Genomic DNA, 22,304 nt, shown 5'->3' with positions numbered 1-22,304 from the left:
CCAATATGTACCCATTTTAAATGGTACAGTAGGTGTACCTTTGAGGTTACTGCCCCAGTGACAAGCTGTTGTACCCTTAAAGGTACAATTTTTGCAAATTTTTTTCTGACAGTGTATACTACTAAGTTACTAGAATTAGGCCTTTGGACCAGTCAATTTCCTATTCAAAGCTAATGCTACTTTCACTCTGAAATATTTGCTCTTTCTGCCATAAATTTACCTGTATATGCCTTATGGGTCGCATTGAAACCTGGATCACTTTCTCAGACACTGCATTCCTTGTTACACTTTCTTTTGGGGGCATTTGATTCAGCCACACCTCTAGGCCTAGGACAAAACGTTGGTGTTAATATGGTCTTCACTAACATCCTTGACCTCATTTTTTGTGATTTTAATATCCCTGTTAATAACTACTTTGAATGTCAGGAATTCTCAATCTTTCTATGGTATATCAAAGATTGACCCTGTTGTAAATAAAAATGGACATTTGCTTGCAGGGGTGGAACTACTATTGGTGAGCATGTGCAGTGACACCAGGGCCCAAGTGCTTGGTGTCCATAGCAGCCAGTCTATACCTAGGTGTGCGCAGAATGTTTACAATCATAATGCTGGAGGGCAGGTCTATCTATCCAAATAGATATCTTTACAATCATTATACAGAGCAATGTGTATATTATTATTATTATTATTATTTACTACTCAGTTAAAACTTTATTTAATCAGTCTTGGACTGATGGTATGAACTCTTAAAAGGTAGAGGTAGAATATCTCATATTCCAGAACAGCAGAGTTAAGTAATAACCTTATTGTATTGGTTGCAAATCTTATCCATACCCCCCAACTGTCCCGATTTTCACGGGACAGTCAAGATTTTAGGGGTCTGTCCCAAGTTGCTAGCCATCTGTCCCGATTTGCCCCAGGCATTTAAAAAAAAAAAAAAAAAAAAAATTTAAATTCTATTGGGCCCATACTCAGAAGCAGCTGGCTTTGCTCTCACATGGTTAGATACCTGTTATATTCCCTGTGGAAAAGGAATGGTGTGTGGGTTAAGCAGGAGTAAGAAGGCTGTATACACTCTGACCACGGGTAATGGTGACCTCTCTAACCTACCTCTGGTAATGATGATATCTAACCCCTGGTGATAATACTAGCATGTCTTCAGTTTTATACAATGAACAGTGCTAATACCAGGGTAACGAACAGTGGCAGCCGCATACTGCCAGCTAATGTGCTTGCCAACACCAGGACCCCATACAATGAATTACAGATACCCATATATGATGTAGTGCGTGTGTCTATCTGTATCCATAACTGTGTGTATGTATCTGTATGTATAAGTGTATGCTATGTAGTGTGTGTGTGTGTCTGCATGTACAAGTGTATGTAGTGTCTGTGTATCTGCATGTATAAGTGTATGCTGCATGTATACATGTATGCATCTGCATGTATAAGTGTGTATCTGCATGTATAAGTGTATGCTATGTAGTGTGTGTGTGTATGTCTACATGTATAAGTGTATACTATGTAGTGTCTGTGTATCTGCATGTATACGTGTATGATATGTAGTGTGTGTGTATCTGCATGTGTAAGTGTATGCTATGTAGTGTGTATGTATCTGCATGTATAAGTATATGCTATGTAGTGTGTGTGTATCTGCATGTATAAGTGTATGCTATGTAGTGTGTGTATCTGCATGTGTAAGTGTATGCTATCTAGCGTGCTACTGTGCATTTTTGCTGACTTTAAAGGCCAGAATCTAGAATATTAATGGGGAATGCAGAGTAGTTTTAAAGAATTTATTAATAAATGTGCAATTAAGATAAAAATATTTAGCAATGTCTTTGCAAAGGCTAATTAAATACAGCGCTCACATAGCCATACCAGTGGTTTGAGCTTGTGTTTGATTTGCTGCCTAAGTGTATTAAAATATATGACTTTATTTAGAATTTTATTTTTATTACTTTGGTCTTATGATTTTTTAAGCCCCGCCCACCACATTTCAATTTTTTGTTGGGGGGGGGGTGTCCCTCTTTTGAATTTTGAAATGTTGGGAGGTATGCTTATCTGTCTGCAATATCAAAATTGGGCTCTTTAAATGCCAACTGTTTAAATATATTTGGTTATATTCACTGCTACCATTGAAGAGACCAATGTAACCATTAGAATATTATATGCTGCATTCGCTGGCTCCCTGCATAACTGCTCTCTTTGAAATACTGCTCATAAAACTAGCTTAATCACCTCTGCTTACAAACATGGACATCTATAGATATAAAATTTCTACACATTCCAACATACCTAGTTATAAGTTAACAGTTGGCACGCGCATACATTTGCAGTGTGTCCACTTATAATATTATTATCATTGTTGGTTTGTGTTAAGCAGATTTACCAGCAGCTCATTGCACATTAAAATCTACACAGATTCCCTCCTGTCCTATGACATGGCTTTCTCAAACGGTAAGGGCATATCCCATGACTCTTTATGGGCCAGCTGACTCTGCCTATTATGACCTTTTGACCAATCCAAATCAATCTCACTGTATCCACTCACAGTCTGGATGTCATTACTTACTTATTCTTGCTACATGAGCACTTATTGGATATATGGTCTTGATTTGTGTATTTTTCAAAGTCACCCTAGTTAAGCTTACTGACAATTAACACATGATTTACTTACCAGCTTTAACTCATTTTTGCTTTTAAGTGTGTGTTTTACATTTTTTAATCATCTTAATAAAGGTTATATTTTAAACAGCGTATCTCTGTCACAATCTCATTGGTCTATACTTAACATAGCCTATAAAGAATGTGAGTGCTCATTAAGTGTACATACCATCAGTCCAGGACTGATTAAATAAAGTTCTCTACCCAGTACACAACACTCCCACCCCAAAATGTATAACTCTCGTACAAAAATCGAATAGTACAATAAGAAATTTAGGTTACTGGGGAATTTCTGACTACACCACTAGTAGTGCCATTAGTGCTTTTCCTTTGTTTACTACTCAGTTACCCTTTAGGGCCTCAAAAAAAAATTGCACCAGGGCCTGTTGAGTAGGTCTGCTACTGCTTGCTATATTTGATATTCAGCCATCATTGTTCTATTTTACACTTCTTAAATTCACTATTTTCTCTCTCTCTGAACAGTTTCTTCTTATATTCAGCAAGGTTATGCTTGCTACTCTCCTAACTCTTAAACCACTTTAAAAATGCAGCAGAAACTTTAAATCTTGTCACAGCTTTTCAACCTTCTCTTGAACGTGACTCCCCCAATCCCTACTGCTCTAATCCTTTACTCAAGGTCTTCTTACATTTAAATCTAAAGGCCATTTGTCTCTGCCAATCCATCTTGATCTCTTTTCAAGTTTTGATACGGCTGACAACTCAAACCCTATGACATTTGCAACACAACCCTCTTGTGGTTTTCTTCTATCTTTAATTGTACCATTAGTGTATCCTTCTCTGGAACATCCTCTACATTTACCACTCAAGGCTATGTTTTTGGGTCCCCTTCTCCTTTTGATCTGTACATCTTTCATAGACTCCTTTATAAAGTTATTTGGGGTTCAGTATTATCTGTATGGTAAACCCTAATCTACAATTAACATATCTTTCTCCTTACTCACTTGCTTTACTAAATGTATCCTTAGTATCTTATACTCCACGTCTTCTCAGTAACAAAAGCTACACTCTCTCCCTTTTCACACTTCATCCAACATTGTCTAGGATCCCCTAAGTGGAAACTATTCACTTATGGAACACAACTGACAAGTTATATTTTGTAGCATTTGAATTGCTTCTTTGATACCTTTATCTCAGGGAAGGTGTGTAAAGTGCAGTTTAAATGAATGACTTAGGTACAGAACACTTGCTTTAAATACAAGAGAGTGTTCTCAGTACAGATGAAAATGTAGCATAAAGGTATAATATTAGAGAACCAGTTTTAAAGCAATAACATCACAGTACTTGAGAGTGTAGATTAATAATAAACAATTGTACCTGTTTTGAGTAAGAGCACCGCGCATGAATAGCAGCACTGGAAACACTTGGAAGCAACAGATCCAGAGTCAGGAGAATCGTTAGTTTCAAGAAAAAAAATGCAGGTTCATTTGTAAATCCACTGAGATAACACAGTGCAGCTTCTACAACAAACAATCATCACAAACAAAACTGAATCTTAAATACACGCCTCCAACAGGTGCAGCACAGAGGCTAAATGAACTAAAGTTACAATGTTCCACAACTCTTAAAGGAAAAGAGTTACACATCCCTACACTTCAAATCTCAATAATTGATAATGCTGTAATTACAACTATGTTGCAATCTCTGTGTCCTTGGCGTCACATTTCCATTTGATCCCCACATCCAATTCTTGGCAACTTCCTGCCCAATTCTCCTTAAAAATAACTGTAAGATTTGGCATTAGCTTACACAAGACACAACCAAGATTCTAATTAACTTTTATCATATCTTGCCTTGACTACTGCAGCGCTATCTTCTCTAGTTTGCCAGACTACTGACTGTCCATTCTGCAATCCACAATGAATGACTCTGCCAAACTGACCTGACTCTGACCTACAAGGTTCTCAGTAACACTATAGCCTCTTATATGTCTATCCTTGTCTGCAAATATTCACCCCACAAGATTTGCGCCAATCTTTTAGTTTCAAATGTTCCAGAAAACACTACCATTCAAGGATGTATGCATCCTATATTAACGTATCCATCTTCTCGCCTCAGAGCCTCTACTGGTCAAATTAGTTTCCCTTATTTTTCTTTTAGCATGTAAGCTCACAAGCTAGTCTGTCCTGTACACCAGCTTTTTAGGTGATCTACATCAAGTGAGAAAATCATGGCCAAAGAACCACTTCATCATTTTTGCAGCTCCCTTTATCTAAAATTTACAATGCCATAATGCACCTATTCTTACAGCACTACAAAATATGTTTGCACTTTAAAAATAAATTATACTAATACTGCACAAAACAGTGATTTAATCCCTTGCTTTCCCAGAACACACAGAACAATTAAGAATTTGAGAAACAGACAGCAATGTGCCCTCCCTCACATATGGCAGCATGCACTTCCAAGCCTAAAGAGCTACCAGCCTTAAAAACAAAATTTCCCATTAATATGGCCACCCCTGTTTGCCAAGCTTCCCTTGTATAGGAACAACATGCACCATTTACTAGGCTACAACATGCTGATAAGTAAGTCTGGCTATGTGCACTTGATTTTCAGCACTATTGGGATCATTGTACAGACTGTCTTTACAAGCATCAGCTTCTAACTAAAAGACTGCACATAACCAAATGGATTAGCAAATGCTCAGGATATCAAGCATTAGTCAAAATGCAGAAAACAAATACTTTTAACCCAAACTTCATATGCTGAGTCTTTCTGTCTGGCTTATATCTGTGTTACTAGACATTGCATTTTGCCTTTAATCTATTACATCACTCACTACAGAGTTCCAAACTACATCTGGAAGCAAGATCAGCACAAGAACTTTGCATCAGGAGCTTAATGAAAATCCCTTAACGAGCAAGGACGTGCCAGGTATGTCCTCCAAAAAACTACCCTTAAAGGGACACTGAACCCAAAAAATGTATTTTGTGATTCAGATAGAGCATGCAATTTTAAGCAACTTTCCAATTTACTCCTATTATCAATTTTTCTTTGTTCTCTTGGTAGCTTTATTTGAAAAAGAAGGCACCTAAGCTTTTTTTTGGTTCAGACCTGTAGACAGCATTTTTTTTTATTGGTGGATGAATTTATCCACCAATCAGCAAGAACAACCCAAGTTCTTGCATTTCAAATAAAGATACCAAGAGAATGAAGTAAATTTGATAATAGGAGTAAATTAGAAAGTTGCTTAAAATTGCATGCTCTATCTGAATCACAAATGAAACATTTTGGGTTCAGTGTCCCTTTAATGATCAAGGACGTGCCTGGAACGTCCTCTGGGGTTTGAAGCGCTGGAAGCTTATATACACATACAGCCACACACTCAGCCACATACACAGGTACACAGATATATACATACACAGGTGTACACACAGACAGCCACCCCCCCCCACACACACACAGCCCACACACACACACACAGCCCCCCCCCACACACACAGCCCACACAGCCACAGCCCACATACACACACACACAGCCCCCACACACACACAGCCCCCCCCACCACACAGCCCACACAGACACAGCCCCCCCCCCACACACACACAGCCCACACACACACAGCCCCCCACACACACAGACACAGCCCCCCAGACACACACACACACAGCCCACACACACACAGCCCCCCACACACACACAGCCCCCACACACACAGCCCCCCCACACACACACACAGCACACACACACACCACACACACACACACACACACACAGCCCACACACAAGCACACACAGCCCAAACACACACATACAGCCCCACACACACACACAGCCCACACACACACAGCCCTGTGTGTGGGGGGGCTGTATGTGTGTGTTTGGGCTATGTGTGCATGTGTGTGGGCTGTGTGTGTGTGGGCTGTGTGTGTGTGGGGGGGGGCTGTATGGGGGGGCTGTGTATGTGTGTGTGTGGGCTTTGTTTGTGTGTGTGGGGGGGGCTGTATGTGTGTGTTTGGGCTGTGTGTGTGTGGGCTGTATGTGTGTATGGGCTGTGTGTGTGTGGGCTGTGTGTATGGGGGGGCTGTGTGTGTGTGGGCTGTGTGTGTGTGTGGGCTTTGTGTGTGTGGGGGGGGCTGTGTCTGTGTGTGTGTGGGGGGGGGCTGTGTGTGTGTGGGCCGTGTGTGTGTGTTGGCTGTGTGTGTGTGTGGGCTGTGTCTGTGTGGGCTGTGTGTGTGTGTGTGGGGGGCTGTGTGTGTGTGTGTGTGGGGGGGGCTGTGTGTGTGTTGGCTGTGTGTGTGTGGGCTGTGTCTGTCCACACACACAGCCCCCCCCACACACACAGCCCCCCCCCACACACACACAGCCCACACACACACACATAGCCCCCCCACCACACACAGCCCCCACACACACACAGCCCACACAGCCCTACACACACACACACACACAAACAACCCACACACACACACAACCCACATACACACACACAGCCCCCCCCCACACACACACACAGACCACACACACACACATGCCATGTTATAGATTGTCATGGTCTACACACTACTGATGACAAAGTCAAGGCCTTGCAAGAAGCTCCTATACCACAGAATGCATCACAACTACGATCATACCTTGGTCTCCTTAACTATTACCACCGTTTTCTTCCCCAGCTAGCCCATACGTTACACCCACTACATCAGCTTCTTGAGACAAATCGATCTTGGTTGTGGAGCAGTGAATGCAATAAAGCCTTCCAGGAATCCAAGAACCTACTCCTGTGTTCCCGCATATTAATGCACTATGATCTTCAGAAACCACTCATGATAGCATGTGATGCTTCGCCTTATGGTTTAGGGGCTGTATTGTCACACACAATGTCAGATGGGACAGACCGACCGGTAGCCTTTGCTTCCCGTTCTCTAACGACGGCAGAGAAGAACTATTCCCAATTAGACAAGGAAGCATTGGCCATTGTATGGGCTGTTAAGAAGTTCCATAACTATATTTATGGGAGACAATTTACTCTTTTAACTGACCATAAGCCACTGCTGACCATCTTTAATCCAAGACAGCCCCCCCCCACACACACACCCCCTACACACAGTCCCCCCCCCACACACAAAGCCCACACATACACAGCCCCCCCACACGCACAGCCCACACACACACCCCCCACACACTCACACACACACAGCCAGACCACACACACACACACCCCCCACACACACAACCACACACACATACAGCCCACACACACACACACACACACACAAAGCCCCATACAGTCCACACACACACAACCCCCCTCACACATACACAGCCCACACACACACACACATACACAGCCCACACACACATATACAGCCCACACACACATATACAGCCCCCCACAAACACAGCCTACACACACACACACACACAGCCCACCCACACACACACACAGCCCACACACACACACAAAGCCTCCACACACACAGCTCACACACATACACCCAGACCACACACACACACAGCCAGACCACACACACACAGAACCCCTCCACACACACAACCCCACACACACTCAGCCCTCACCCACACACACACACACACACAGCCAACATACACACACACACAGGCAGCCCCCCACAGACAGCCCCCACACACAAACAGCCCCCACACACACACAGACAGCCCCCACACACACACAACCCCACACACACTCAGCCCTCACCCACACACACAGCCCACACACACAAACACAGCCCACACACACAAACACAGCCCACACAAACACAGCCCACACACACACAGCCCACATACACACACACACGCACAACCCACACACAAACACACAGCCCACCCACACACACACAGCCCCCACACACACAGACCCCACACACACACACAGCCCACACACACACACACAAAGCCCCCACACACACAGCCCACACACACAGCCAGACCACACACACACACAGCCAGACCACACACACACACAGCTCACACACACAGACCCCCCCACACACAAAAAGCCCCCACACACACAGCCCACACACACACACCCAGACCACCCACACACACAGCCAGACCACACACACACAGAACCCCTCCACACACACACACACAGACAGCCCCCACACACACACAACCCCACACACACTCAGCCCTCACCCACACACACACACACACACACACAGCCAACACACACACACATAGACAGCCCCCACACACAGCCCACACACACAAACAGCCCCCCCACACACAGACAGCCCAAACACACACACACAACCCCACACACACTCAGCCTTCACCCACACACACAGCCCACACACACAAACACAGCCCACACACACACAGCCCACACACAAGCACACAGCCCACACACACACACACAGCCCACACACACACAGCCCCCCGCCCCTCACACACACAGACAGCCCACACACACAACCCCACACACACACAGCCCCACACACACATACAGCCCCCACACACAAACACAGCCCACACACACACAGCCCACACTCACACAGCACACACACACACAGCTCACACACACACACACACACACAGCCCCCCACCACACACACACAGCCCACACACAAACACACAGCCCACACACACACACAGACCCCCCCACACACACAGACAGCCCACACACACACAACCCCACACACGCACAGCCCCACACAAACACACAGCCCACACACACAAACACAGCCCACACACATACAGCCCACACACACACAGACCCCCCCCACACACACACAGACAGCCCACACACACACAACCCCACACACACACAGCCCCACACACACACACAGCCCACACACACAAACACAGCCCACACACACACAGCCCACACTCACACAGCACACGCACACACACAGCCCCCCACCACACACACAGCCGACACACACACACACAGCCCACACACAAACACACAGCCCACACACACACAACCCCACACACACACAGACAGCCCACACACACAAACCCACACACACACAGCCCCACACACACACACAGCCCACACACACAAACACAGCCCACACACACACAGCCCACACTCACACAGCACACACACACATACAGCTCACACACACACAGCCCCCCACCACACACACACAGCTGGCACACACACACAGCCCACACACAAACACACAGCCCACACACACACAGACCCCCCCACACACACAGACAGCCCACACACACACAACCCCACACACACACAGCCCCACACAAACACACAGCCCACACACACACAGACCCCCCCACACACACACAGACAGCCCACACACACAGCCCCACACACACACACACACAGCCCACACACACAAACACAGCCCACACACACACAGCCCACACTCACACAGCCCACACACACACAGCTCACACACACACAGCCCCCCACCATACACACACAGCCGACACACACACACACAGCCCACACACAAACACACAGCCCACACATACACAACCCCCCACACACACAGACAGCCCACACACACACAGCCCCACACACAAACCCCACACACACACAGCCCCACACACACACACAGCCCACACACACAGCCCCCACACACACAGACCCCCCCCCCCCCCCCACACACAGACAGCCCACACACACACAACCCCACACACACACAGCCCCACACAAACACACAGCCCACACACACAAACACAGCCCACACACATACAACCCACACACACAGAGACCCCCACACACACACACAGACAGCCCACACACACAACCCCACACACACACAGCCCCACACACACACACAGCCCACACACACAAACACAGCCCACACACACAAACACAGCCCACACACACACAGCACACACAAACACACAGCTCACACACACACACAGCCCCCAACACACACACACAGCCGACACACACACACAGCCCACACACAAACACACAGCCCACACACACACAGACCCCCCCACACACAGACAGCCCACACACACACAACCCCCCACACACACAGCCCCACACAAACACACAGCCCACACACACAAACACAACCCACACACATACAGCCCACACACACAAAGCCCACACACACACACCACACACACACACACACACACACACACACACACAGCCCACACACAAACACACAACCCCCCCACACACACAGCCCACACACACAGCCCCCTTGCAATAAAATGATGCCCCCAGCAATAAAATGAAGCCCCCTGCAATAAAATGATGCCCCAGCCCCCTACAATAAAATTATGCCCCCAGCAAAAAAATAATGCCCCCAACCCCCCTGCACAAAAATAATGCCCCTGCAATAAAATAATGCCCCCAGCCCCCCCTGCAATAAATGATTCCCCAAGCCCCACTACAATGATGCCCCAAGCAATAAAATTAAGCCCCCCTGCAATAAAATGATGCCCAGTTCCCCTGCAATAAAAAGATGTCCCCAGTCCCACTGCAATAAATGATGCCCCAGCAAAAAAATGAAGCCCCCTGCAATAAAATGATGCCCAGTCCCCCTGTAATAAAATGATGCCCCCAACAAAAATATGATGCACCCAGCCCCCCAGCAAAAAATGATGTCCCCAGCCCCACTGCAATAAATGATGCCCCCAGCAATAAAATGAAGCCCCCAGCCCCCCTGCAATAAAACGATGACTAGTCTCCCTGCAATAAATTGATGCCCCAGCCCCATTGCAATAAATGAGGCCCCCAGCCCCACTGCAATAAATGATGCCCCCAGCAATAAAATGGTATCCAGTTCCCCTGTAATAAAATTATACACCCTGAAATAAAAATATGCCCCCAGCCCCCCTGCAAGAAAATGATGCCCCAGCACAAAAATGATGCCCCAGCATTAAAATGATGCCCCATCTCCCCTGCAATAAATGATGCCCCCAACAAAAATATGATGCCCCCAGCAATAAAATGATGTCCCCAGCCCCCCTGCAATAAAATGATGCCCCAGCCCCGTTCATTTGCCCCCAGCCCCCTGCAATAAAATTATGCCCCCATGGACCACTGCCAGTAGCTCATATACTGCAAGACTGCAATGCTATTGTGTTTGTGACAGTCAGTGTATATAACTTGGAAAGGCCTCAAGAGGAACTTGAAATTTACACACACGTGGAGTCTTGGACAGGACTGACTGACTGTGGTCTGTGAAGGAGTGTACAGCCTAGTAGGGAAAATAGGAAAAGTTTCTTAGCTCTGCTTAGCATACCAATGATTCATGAATATGCACAGCCAGCCCTGGCCCTGACTACTCCTCGGTTGGTCCCACACTCTGCTCCCACTATCTCTCTTTGATGCCTGCTGTGCCTGCGACTCCCTCTCTCTCTGCTGCGCCTGCTCTGCTGCTCACAATACCACCTCCTCCTCCCACCGACCGTCACGGCTAGCCACTTCTTCACTGACTGACTCATCAAGTGGGTCTTGACGGAACGAACTGTCCTCAGACATTGCGCCAATAAGTTTTTTATTGCACCGGTGTGGCAGGGCCCCCTAACCGCGGAGACCACTCTGTGGCCCTCCCTGCATCGGCCATTGATGGTGCCGATCGTTGATGGGTGGGAGCAGCAGCAGGGATGCGGGTGGGCGGCCCATCAATGGCTGGATTCGGTTCCTGTGCACACTGATGTGTGCGTGTTCACTCGTGGCTGTGGCGGGGTGGACGGGGGGTAGCGTGCACCCACACAGCCCACACAGACACAGCCCACACACACACACACACACCCCACACACCCCACACACACAGAGCCCACACATACACACACATAGCCCACACACACACACAGTCCACACACACACAGCCCACACACACACAGCTCACACACACACACACGCAGCCCCCACACACACACAGCCCCCCACACACAGCGGCTGTGGTGGGGTGGACCATCAATGGCTGGATTCGGTTCCTGTGCACACTGATGTGTGCGTATTCACTCGTGGCTGCGGCGGGGTGGACTGGGGGGCATGCGCCCACACACACAGCCCACACAGCCCACACACATACACAGCCCACACACACACACACAGCCCACACACACACACACATAGCCCACACACACAGCCCACACACACACACATGCAGCCCACACACACACAGCCCTCCCCACACACACACACAGCTGTTGCGGCGGGGTGGACGGGGGGCGTGAGCGCGCCACATTTACACAAAAAAATAATGAATGAACATGAAGGAGGGAAAGGGCAGCTACACTACAGAAAAAACTTTCGCCTAGATTACAAGTTTTACGTTAGAAGCTATGCGGTGCTAACAAACAGTTCATGCTCACCGCTCACTTACAGACAGCGCTGGTATTACGGGTTTTTACAAACCCGGCGTTAACCGCAAAAAAGTGAGTGTAGAGCAAAATTTTGATCCACATCTCACTCTAATACCAGCGCTGCTTACATTAGCGGTGAGCTGGCTGAACGTGCTTGTGCACGATTTCCCCGTAGGAATCAACGGGGAGAGCCAGCTGAAAAAAACCTAACACCTGCAAAAAAGCAGCGTTTAGCTCCTAACGCACCCCTATTGATTCCTATGGGTAAATAAAAGTTATGTGATGTCTACACCTAACACCCTAACATGAACCCCGAGTCTAAACACAACTAATATTACACTTATTAAATATAATTTAAATAAATCTAAATAAAATTACTATAATTAACTAAATAATTCCTATTTAAAACTAAATACTTACCTATAAAATAAACCCTAAGCTAGCTACAATATAACTAATAGTTACATTGTAGCTAGCTAAGGGTTTATTTTTATTTTACAGGAAAGTTTGTATTTATTTTAACTAGGTACAATAGTTATTAAATAGTTATTAACTATTTAATAACTACCTAGTTAAAATAAATACAAAAGTACCTGTAAAATAAAACCTAACCTAAGTTACAATAATACCTAACACTACACTATAATTAAATAAATTAAATACAATTAAATTAAATTATCTAAAGTACAAAAACAAACAAACACTAAATTACAGAAAATAATAAATAAATTACAAGATTTTTAAACTAATTACACCTAATCTAATCCCCCTAACAAAATAAAAAAGCCCCCAAAATAAAAAAAAGCCCTACCCTACACTAAATTACAAATAGCCCTTAAAAGGGCCTTTTGCTGGGCATTGCCACAAAGTACTCAGCTCTTTTACCTGAAAAAAAGTACAAATCCACCCCCCCAACATTAAAACCCACCACCCACACAACCAACCCTACTCTAAAACCCACCCAATACCCCCTTAAAAAACCTAACACTAACCCCTTGAAGATCACCTTACCGGGAGAAGTCTTCACCCAACCGGGCAGAAGGGTTCCTTCAGACGGGCAGAAGTCTTCATCCAACCGGGCAGAAGTGGTAATCCAGACGGGCAGAAGTCTTCATCCAGACGGCATCCTCTATCTTTATGCATCCGGCGTGGAGCGGGTCCATCTTCAAGACATCCGACGCGGAGCATCCTCTTCTTCCGACGGCTACGACTGAATGAAGGTTCCTTTAAATGACGTCATCCAAGATGGCGTCCCTTCAATTCCGATTGACTGATAGAATTCTATCAGCCAATCGGAATTAAGGTAGAAAAAATCCTATTGGCTGATCCAATCAGCCAATAGGATTGAGCTGGCATTCTATTGGCAATCGGAATTGAAGGGACGCCATCTTGGATGACGTCATTTAAAGGAACCTTCATTCAGTCGTAGCCGTCGGAAGAAGAGGATGCTCCGCGTCGGATGTCTTGAAGATGGACCCGCTCCACGCCGGATGCATGAAGATAGAAGATGCGGTCTGGATGAAGACTTCTGCCCGTCTGGAGGACCACTTCTGCCCGGTTGGATGAAGACTTCTGCGCGTCTGGAGGACCACTTCTGCCCGGTTGGGTGAAGACTTCTCCCGGTAAGGTGATCTTCAAGGGGTTAGTATTAGGTTTTTTAAGGGGGTATTGGGTGGGTTGTGGGTTTTAATGTTGGGGGGGATTTTTTTCAGGTAAAAGAGCTGATTACGCAAAAGGCCCTTTTAAGGGCTATTTGTAATTTAGTGTAGGGTAGAGCTTTTTTTTATTTTGGGGGGCTTTTTTATTTTGTTAGGGAGATTAGATTAGGTGTAATTAGTTTAAAAATCTTGTAATTTGTTTATTATTTTCTGTAATTTAGTGGGGTTTTTTGTACTTTAGATAATTTTATTTAACTGTATTCAATTGGATTTAATTTAGAGAAATAATTTAATTGTAGTGTAGTGTTAGGTGTAATTGTAACTTAGGTTAGGTTTTATTTTACAGGTACTTTTGTATTTATTTTAACTAGGTAGTTATTTAATAGTTAATAACTATTTAATAACTATTCTACCTAGTTAAAATAAATACAAACTTGCATGTAAAATAAAAATAAAGCCTATGCTAGCTACAATGTAACTATTAGTTATATTGTAGCTAGCTTAGGGTTTATTTTATAGGTAAGTATTTAGTTTTAAATAGGAATAATTTAGTTAATTATAGTAATTTTAATTTTTTTAAATTATATTTAAGTTAGGGAGTGTTAGGGTTAGACTTAGGTTTAGGGGTTAATAGCTTTAATTTAGTGGTGCGACGTTTGGGGCGGAAAATTAGGGGTTAATAAATGTAGGTAGGTGTCGGCGATGTTAGGGATGGCAGATTAGGGGTTAATAATATTTAACTAGTGTTTGCGATACGGGAGTGCGGTGGTTTAGGGGTTAATATATTTATTATAGTGGCGGCGATGTCCGGTGCGGCAGATTAGGGGTTACAATTTTTATTATAGTGTTGCGATGTGGGGGGGCCTCGGTTTAGGGGTTAATAGGTAGTTTTTGGGTGTTAGTGTACTTTTTAGCACTTTAGTTAAGAGTTTTATTCTACGGCGTTGTAGTGTAAAACTCTTAACTACTGACTTTTAAATGTGGTACCAGTCTTGACAGGAGAGGGTATACCGCTCACTTTTTGTCAGACTCGTAATACCGGCGCTATGCAAGTGCCATTGAAAAAATAGGATACGCAATTTACGTAAGTGGATTTGCGGTATTTCCAAGTCTGGCCAAAAAAGTGAGCGGTACCCCTGTACCTGCAAGACTCGTAATACCAGCAGGTGTTAAAAAGCAGCGTTAGGACCTCTTAACGCTGCTTTTTAACCCTAACGCACAACTCGTAATCTAGCCATTTATTTTGAATATAAAAATAAAATAAAAGAAAACATTTTGGGGGCAAAATGGGTACTGGCAAACAACTGCCAGTACCCAAGATGGCGGCATGTAGGTAGAGGGGGAGGGTTAGAAAGCTGTATGGGGGGATCAGGGAGGTTGGGGGCTAAGGTGGATCCAACACTGCATAATCAATATAAAAAAAAAAGCTTTTTATTTTAGTACTGGCAGACTTTCTGCCAGTACTTAAGATGGCGGGAACAATTGTGGGGTTAGGAAGGGAAGAGAGCTGTTTGGGAGGGTTCAGGGGGTGGAATGTGTCAGGTGGGAGGTTGATCTCTACACTAAAGTTAAAATTAACCCTACAAGCTACCTGTGATGGATCGCCTGGTACCCCGAATGAGTACCTCCGTCAGAACACTTCCCTTGTCCTGGACATCCTTTTATCCAGAGCAATAGCTCCTGGTACCCCCCTTTGACTGCAGTCTAAAGTTATGGAGGAGAACAGATCTGAGGCAACACTCAGTTTTCTGAACACAAAAATGAAAACTTTATTTGAAGGCAGCACACAGATTTATACACCCTGGCATTCCAGATTTACAGAGCTTCAGGTTACATAGTGAATTGGTTAAACAGTAATGCAAACATATGAACAATACATCAAACCTCTATCAATTGTATATTCACAGGTAAAACAGAGTAACATATAAAGTTAATTAACTGGGGAAGAAAGTTTACTCAGACAATCTGATGTTGGGCAGTCTAGTTAACATAACACACAGGAACACAATCAGTTTACCCAGACAAACTCCTGAGACACAATCAGATTAGAAATGTAAATAAAATACATCTTATTACAGAATATAATAACAGCTCTTATTAACTATTAAGTCCTTTATGCCCACTTGGTTTATAGAGTCACAATTGCTCCCACAAGGGGCACTCACACCCTGTACCCATCCTGTATTTATGGATGCAGGGTGACATGGACATAAGACAGAGTTATGAAAGTACATGGGGTGTCCAGCATATAAAATTCCACATTTCCATGCAGTCTCTGGGTATCCTTAAGCCCATGTAACTCCAGTCCAAAGAATGTTCCATAACAGGCCCACAGATCTTGGTGACTCACGTCACATATCTCCCCCTTCAGAAAGAGACTGACACAGGAGGAGACCCCAGACGGGTTGACTTCGAAGTTAGTCCGTAGATCCATTCCCCCAAAGCCCGTATCCACACAGTACCCCAAACAAATTGTCCCAAATAAAGCATCACTCTCCCGGCCGACCTCTGCCTCTCTCATAGAACATACCTGCTGCTGGAGAGAAATGCCGACTGTCGCTTCTCCCTGGAGTCCTTTCAGTCGCTGGAGAGAAGACAGGGTGGCTGGGCTCACTCCAACATGCTGTTGCGGATCTGGGCCATATGCCCAGCATCCCTGGAGAATACAGGTGGAGACTGTAGTCCCATCCACATTTACTGGATAGGAATCTGCCATTGCTTGCAGAGAGAGACAGACATCATTCGGTCCCAATGCCAGCTCCTCCGCTGGGATTGCTGCATGATCCTCCGGTCCCTTTGCCAGCGTGAGGCTGTCATTCTGTCAGGGTCTTTTCCCTGTTTTGTTTGCCATGTGCTGCTGGCAGCCATTTTACTCACCTCTCTTGCTGACTCTGGTGCATACTGTGTGATGCTGCTCTTTTCCTGCACTTCCTTTTATGGCCAGACTGGTGTACATCATCCGTGTGAGACAAGATGAAGTCTCAGAATTGTGATGTCATCACTTATTATTTAAAGGGCCTCTGTTCAGTATGCTTTGCCCTTGCGTTGTCTCAGACCTGTTTGTGAGAGCTCCTGTGTATTACCTGGCTGTCTGACATCCCTCCTGGTTCCTGATCCCTGGCTTGTTCCTGACTTTGCTGTTCTCCTTGTTCCTGATTCCGGCTTGTCTGACTACTCGCTTTGGCTCCTGACTCAGCTCGTCTGACTACCAGCTCTGGTTTTGATTCCTGGCTTGTTATTTGACTTGTGGACTTTTTATTATTTTTTGCTATTAATAAAGGTGTGATTATTTTTGCACTTCTCGTCTCAGTCTGATTCCTGGCACCCTGACACATTCCTGTTTTCTGGGGTGCCGGTTAGGGGTGGGCAGAGGCCAATAACACTCTGCCCTGTTGCCTGCTCTTCTGTTAAGTAATCCGCATCTGACACCTCAGAGGAAATGTCAATTATATCCACAATCTCTGGGTCCAGCTGGGGAGATAACAGGGTGACTAGGGTCCCCATGCCAGGAGGTTGGGGGTCTGGGCCAACTTCCCCATATCCCTGCACTCCACGTGTGGAGACCACTGTCTCATCCACACCTCCCGGACCAACATCCGTGGATATGAAGTCCACTAGATCCGCTGCCTCTGAAGTAAAGGACCACTTTCCAGCAGTTCTAGGTAATCCACCTCAAGGTACCATTCCTTATAGATAAGCCATGTCAGGTCAGGCTCTAAGGCAAGTGCTTTTGATGGCTATAACAGCTCCTGCCTCTTGCTTTGAATGTCCTAGAATCGATATCCCTCGGGACTACCAAAGTCAAATTTCTCCTCAAATGCTTCCCATAATAAGCCGGGGCCACCAAAGTCATCACCTTCCGGGGAATAGTGCGTTTCTGCCCTCGACTGCCACCTGCAAGGCCGCCACTAGAAATTTTGGGGCCCCTGACTTAACTATTGATCAGGCCCCCCCCCCTCCTTTGACATGTGCAATTTTTGACCAAGTGACTAAAATGTATATGCACTTTATTCTTAAGTGTCTATTTAAACTTGGAAATGTTGTAAAGGTAGTAACATACAAACACACAGACACACTCATACACTGAAACACACACACACTCACACATAAGGATTCACATATAGACACTCTAGCAGACACGCAAAGAAACTCAGACACAGACACCCAAACAGACACTCAGCACTTGTTTACATTGACCTGACAAGTAATGAGGTAAACTACAGTTTTGTAAAAAAAGGAGATTTAGAAAACAAAATATGGATTTCTGATTATCTTTTTGTAAAGGAAGATGCCAACTAAATGATGACAACAGCATGCAGTGGCTGAAAGGAAGGGCCCTGAACTGCCTAAACAATAATTTAAAGGTTAAATGGTAGATTGGTGACTTCCGGAAAGGTCTCATTAGTCTCAAAGTCTGTAGAAAGATGTGAATAATCAGTAGTAAGGTCACAATGTCCTAAAAAGGAACAGATAATGGACACACACACACAAACTCAAACTTGCACATACACTCAAGGAAACACCAACAGAGACAGCCTCAGAAAACACACAAAGACATACACACACACACACACAGAGAGACACCCACAGAAAACACACAAAGACATACACACACAGAGAGACAACCACATAAAACACAGAAAGACATACATAAACACACCCTCACTGAGACATCCACAGAAAACACACAAAGACATACACACACCCTCACAGAGACACCCACAGAAAATACATACAACCTCACAGAGACATCCACAGAAAACACAGACATACATACACACACACACACACACACCCTCACAGAGACATCCACAGAAAACACAGACATACACACCCACCCTCACAGAGGCATCCAGAGAAAATACACAAAGACAAACACACACACACCCTCACAGAGGCATAGAAAAAGCTCAAAGACATATGCACACACCCTCACAGACATCCACAGAAAATGCACAAAGACATACACACCCACCCTCACAGAGATACCAACAGAAACAAAATACATACACACTCATAGAGACACAAACCAAAGCTCAAAGACATAAACACAGACACCCACAGAAACACTCACAGGAGGAAACATTTATGCACCTTGCATCCCCTAATTCAACAGTGTGTGACATGCATGATAAAAAAAATGCAGAAATTAAGAGATCACTTTTTAAATAATCTTATTTGTAAATGTGCAAACAAAAATAATTCTGTGAATTCAAAATTGTACATTAAGAGCACCACTTCAAATATAGTGTACAAATGTTCCCATCTGTCAGTTGTACTTGTGGATTTTGAAAATGCTGTACTCTTGGTGGAACCATAAGCTGTGGTACTCATACCATTAGATCTGGTTAAATGCAGGATTTAAGCTTGTTGGTATGCATTTCAAAATTAAGTCAGCTGTAGTGTAAACTGAACAGTTTTAAGTTAACCTGTCTCATTTCCAACACTGAGCAATCTTAGTCTGAGAGTATAACATGTTATGCAGACGTAAAAATCTTAGATAAAATGCCTCCTTGTATCTGGAAAGTCCTTGCATAAAGGGGCAGTAAACTTGAATGTAATATATATCATTTGTGTATTGAGGAGGAAAATTTCTGCATGGTTTTAAATATAGAATTTCTCCAGCATTGTCAAATAATCATAAATACACTGCTGCTAAAAAAAAAAGTGTTTTTATGGACCCCTGGCCCCACCATACAACTACTACCACACTGAAGTTACAATCTTAAATTGCACAAAGAAATAAAAAACATTTGCTAAGTAATTCCTACCTCCTCTGCAAATGAAAGTGATCAGCCGTCTGGCTCAGGCACACACTGTACAAACAAAGTGCCAAGTCTGTCTCACGCTGTGCATAGTGGTTTAGTGCACACTCAGAAATCCTCTCAAATGCTAATACTTTACTCCTTGTAATAACGTTTCCCATGCTCAACTAGCACTCTGCTGTAGTACCCACTGGTGGCTGCCAAAATTTTTTTATTTTTTTTTTTAGTTCTTGCCTCATGGGGCCCCCCTAGCCCATTGGGCCCCTGACAGGAGTCACCCCTGTCACCCCCTGATGGCGGCCCTGGCCACCTGTCTGCAAACCAATATAACGCTCTGTACCGATCCTCGAGCTCAACCTCTCTTTGCACCAGACACTTCAGTTCGGCTATCCCCTCACCTGTGGGTTGTCCTCTCAGTAAGCAGAGCCACAAGTTTACCTGGTCCCCAAAGCATTGTTCTGGGGAGGGCAAGACTTTGCCTCTGCAGCCATACCAATTCTCCAGTGCATCTTCCCACATCTCTAGCCGAATCAGGGCTCTCCATTCCAGGCACATCTCCTCTGGAACTAGCCCTCCTAAAACTGCAAGGGCGACTTTGACTTGCCGCTTGAAGTCCAATATTGGAACTTCCCATTTAGAGGTATCTGATCCCAGCATCTCAGCTGTCCGAATATTCTGATACCTGGTGATCTGCTTCACCACCTCGGCGTTCGTTTCCCGGACTGCTGCTTTGGATGGGTTGGCTCCGTAGATTGACAACCGTCTCCGCACTCTGCTGTGGAATTTTTCCTCTGCATCATCTATAATCGTCTGGCTGCGATCCTTCACTGGCTGCCATTGGCGCATCTATGTAGTGTTGCTTAGGGACTGATAGCTAGACGGCACATCCCTCCAACCCAGCGTGTCCTGTGCAGAAACAGGTTCATCAAGGTGGGTCAGCACTTGCTGCATTCGCCATAGGAGCTCCGTTTCCATAGCTGCGGGTGACAGTGCCGCTCCTCCTCTGTCAGCAGGACAAGAAATCAATCCCAGCACTTGCCACCAGATGTGACGGACCGCCTGGTACCCCGAATGAGTACCTCCGTCAGAACACTTCCCTTGTCCTGGACATCCTTTTATCCAGAGCAATAGCTCCTGGTACCCCCCCTTTGACCGCAGTCTAAAGTTATGGAGGAGAACAGATCTGAGGCAAGACTTTTTTCTGAACACAAAAATGAACACTTTATTTGAAGGCAGCACACAGATTTATACACCCTGGAATTCCAGATTAACAGAGCTTCAGGTTACATAGGGAATTGGTTAAACAGTAAAGCAAACATATGAACAATACATCAAACCTCTAACAATTGTCTATTCACAGGTAAAACAGATTAACATATCAAGTTAATTGGAACGAAGGCTTCCTGTGAGACGCACACGTCAACATCCGGTGCGCAGGCTCTGCAAGGACAGAGCGTGAACAACGCTACACAAGCAGCAATTGATCCTGTTGGCGTTTTTTTCTGCAAAGCTGCCCGGGGATTTGGAGCACAGTATCCGGCTGCAAAGAGGAAGCCCCCAGCGCTATTACTAATCAGGTGGCGCTGATACCAGCTTTTACAGATGACCTGGTGTCCTGAGGCACAGCCCGTTAGACAGAAACCCATGGAAAGGAATGCAAAGTTTGTGAGTGAGTAACACGGTGCAAGCAGTGGAGCGGAAGCAAGGAAAAAAAGGGAACTTTCAGCTTTAAGCCTTTTTCCTGTATCCAGAGGCAGACGGCGGCAGCAGGTATCTACGCCGCGGGGGAGGTGTCCTGTGCGGCGTAGTGTTCTGTGGGAGCCTAAGCAGAGATACAGGCATACAAGAGGATTGAGTCCAAGCAAAGAGAAACATCCCTAAAACCGCAAGTATTTCCAGCTTAACCCCTGTGCACCACACTCTACAAGGTCGAATCTGTTAAACACAAATCTGCGGCATAGCCTCAGGACACACTAGGTACTT

This window comes from Bombina bombina, chromosome 3 (assembly GCF_027579735.1).
Source record: "Bombina bombina isolate aBomBom1 chromosome 3, aBomBom1.pri, whole genome shotgun sequence".
In the NCBI taxonomy this organism is placed as follows: Eukaryota; Metazoa; Chordata; class Amphibia; order Anura; family Bombinatoridae; genus Bombina; species Bombina bombina.
Note: the sequence above shows the minus strand (reverse complement) of the source record.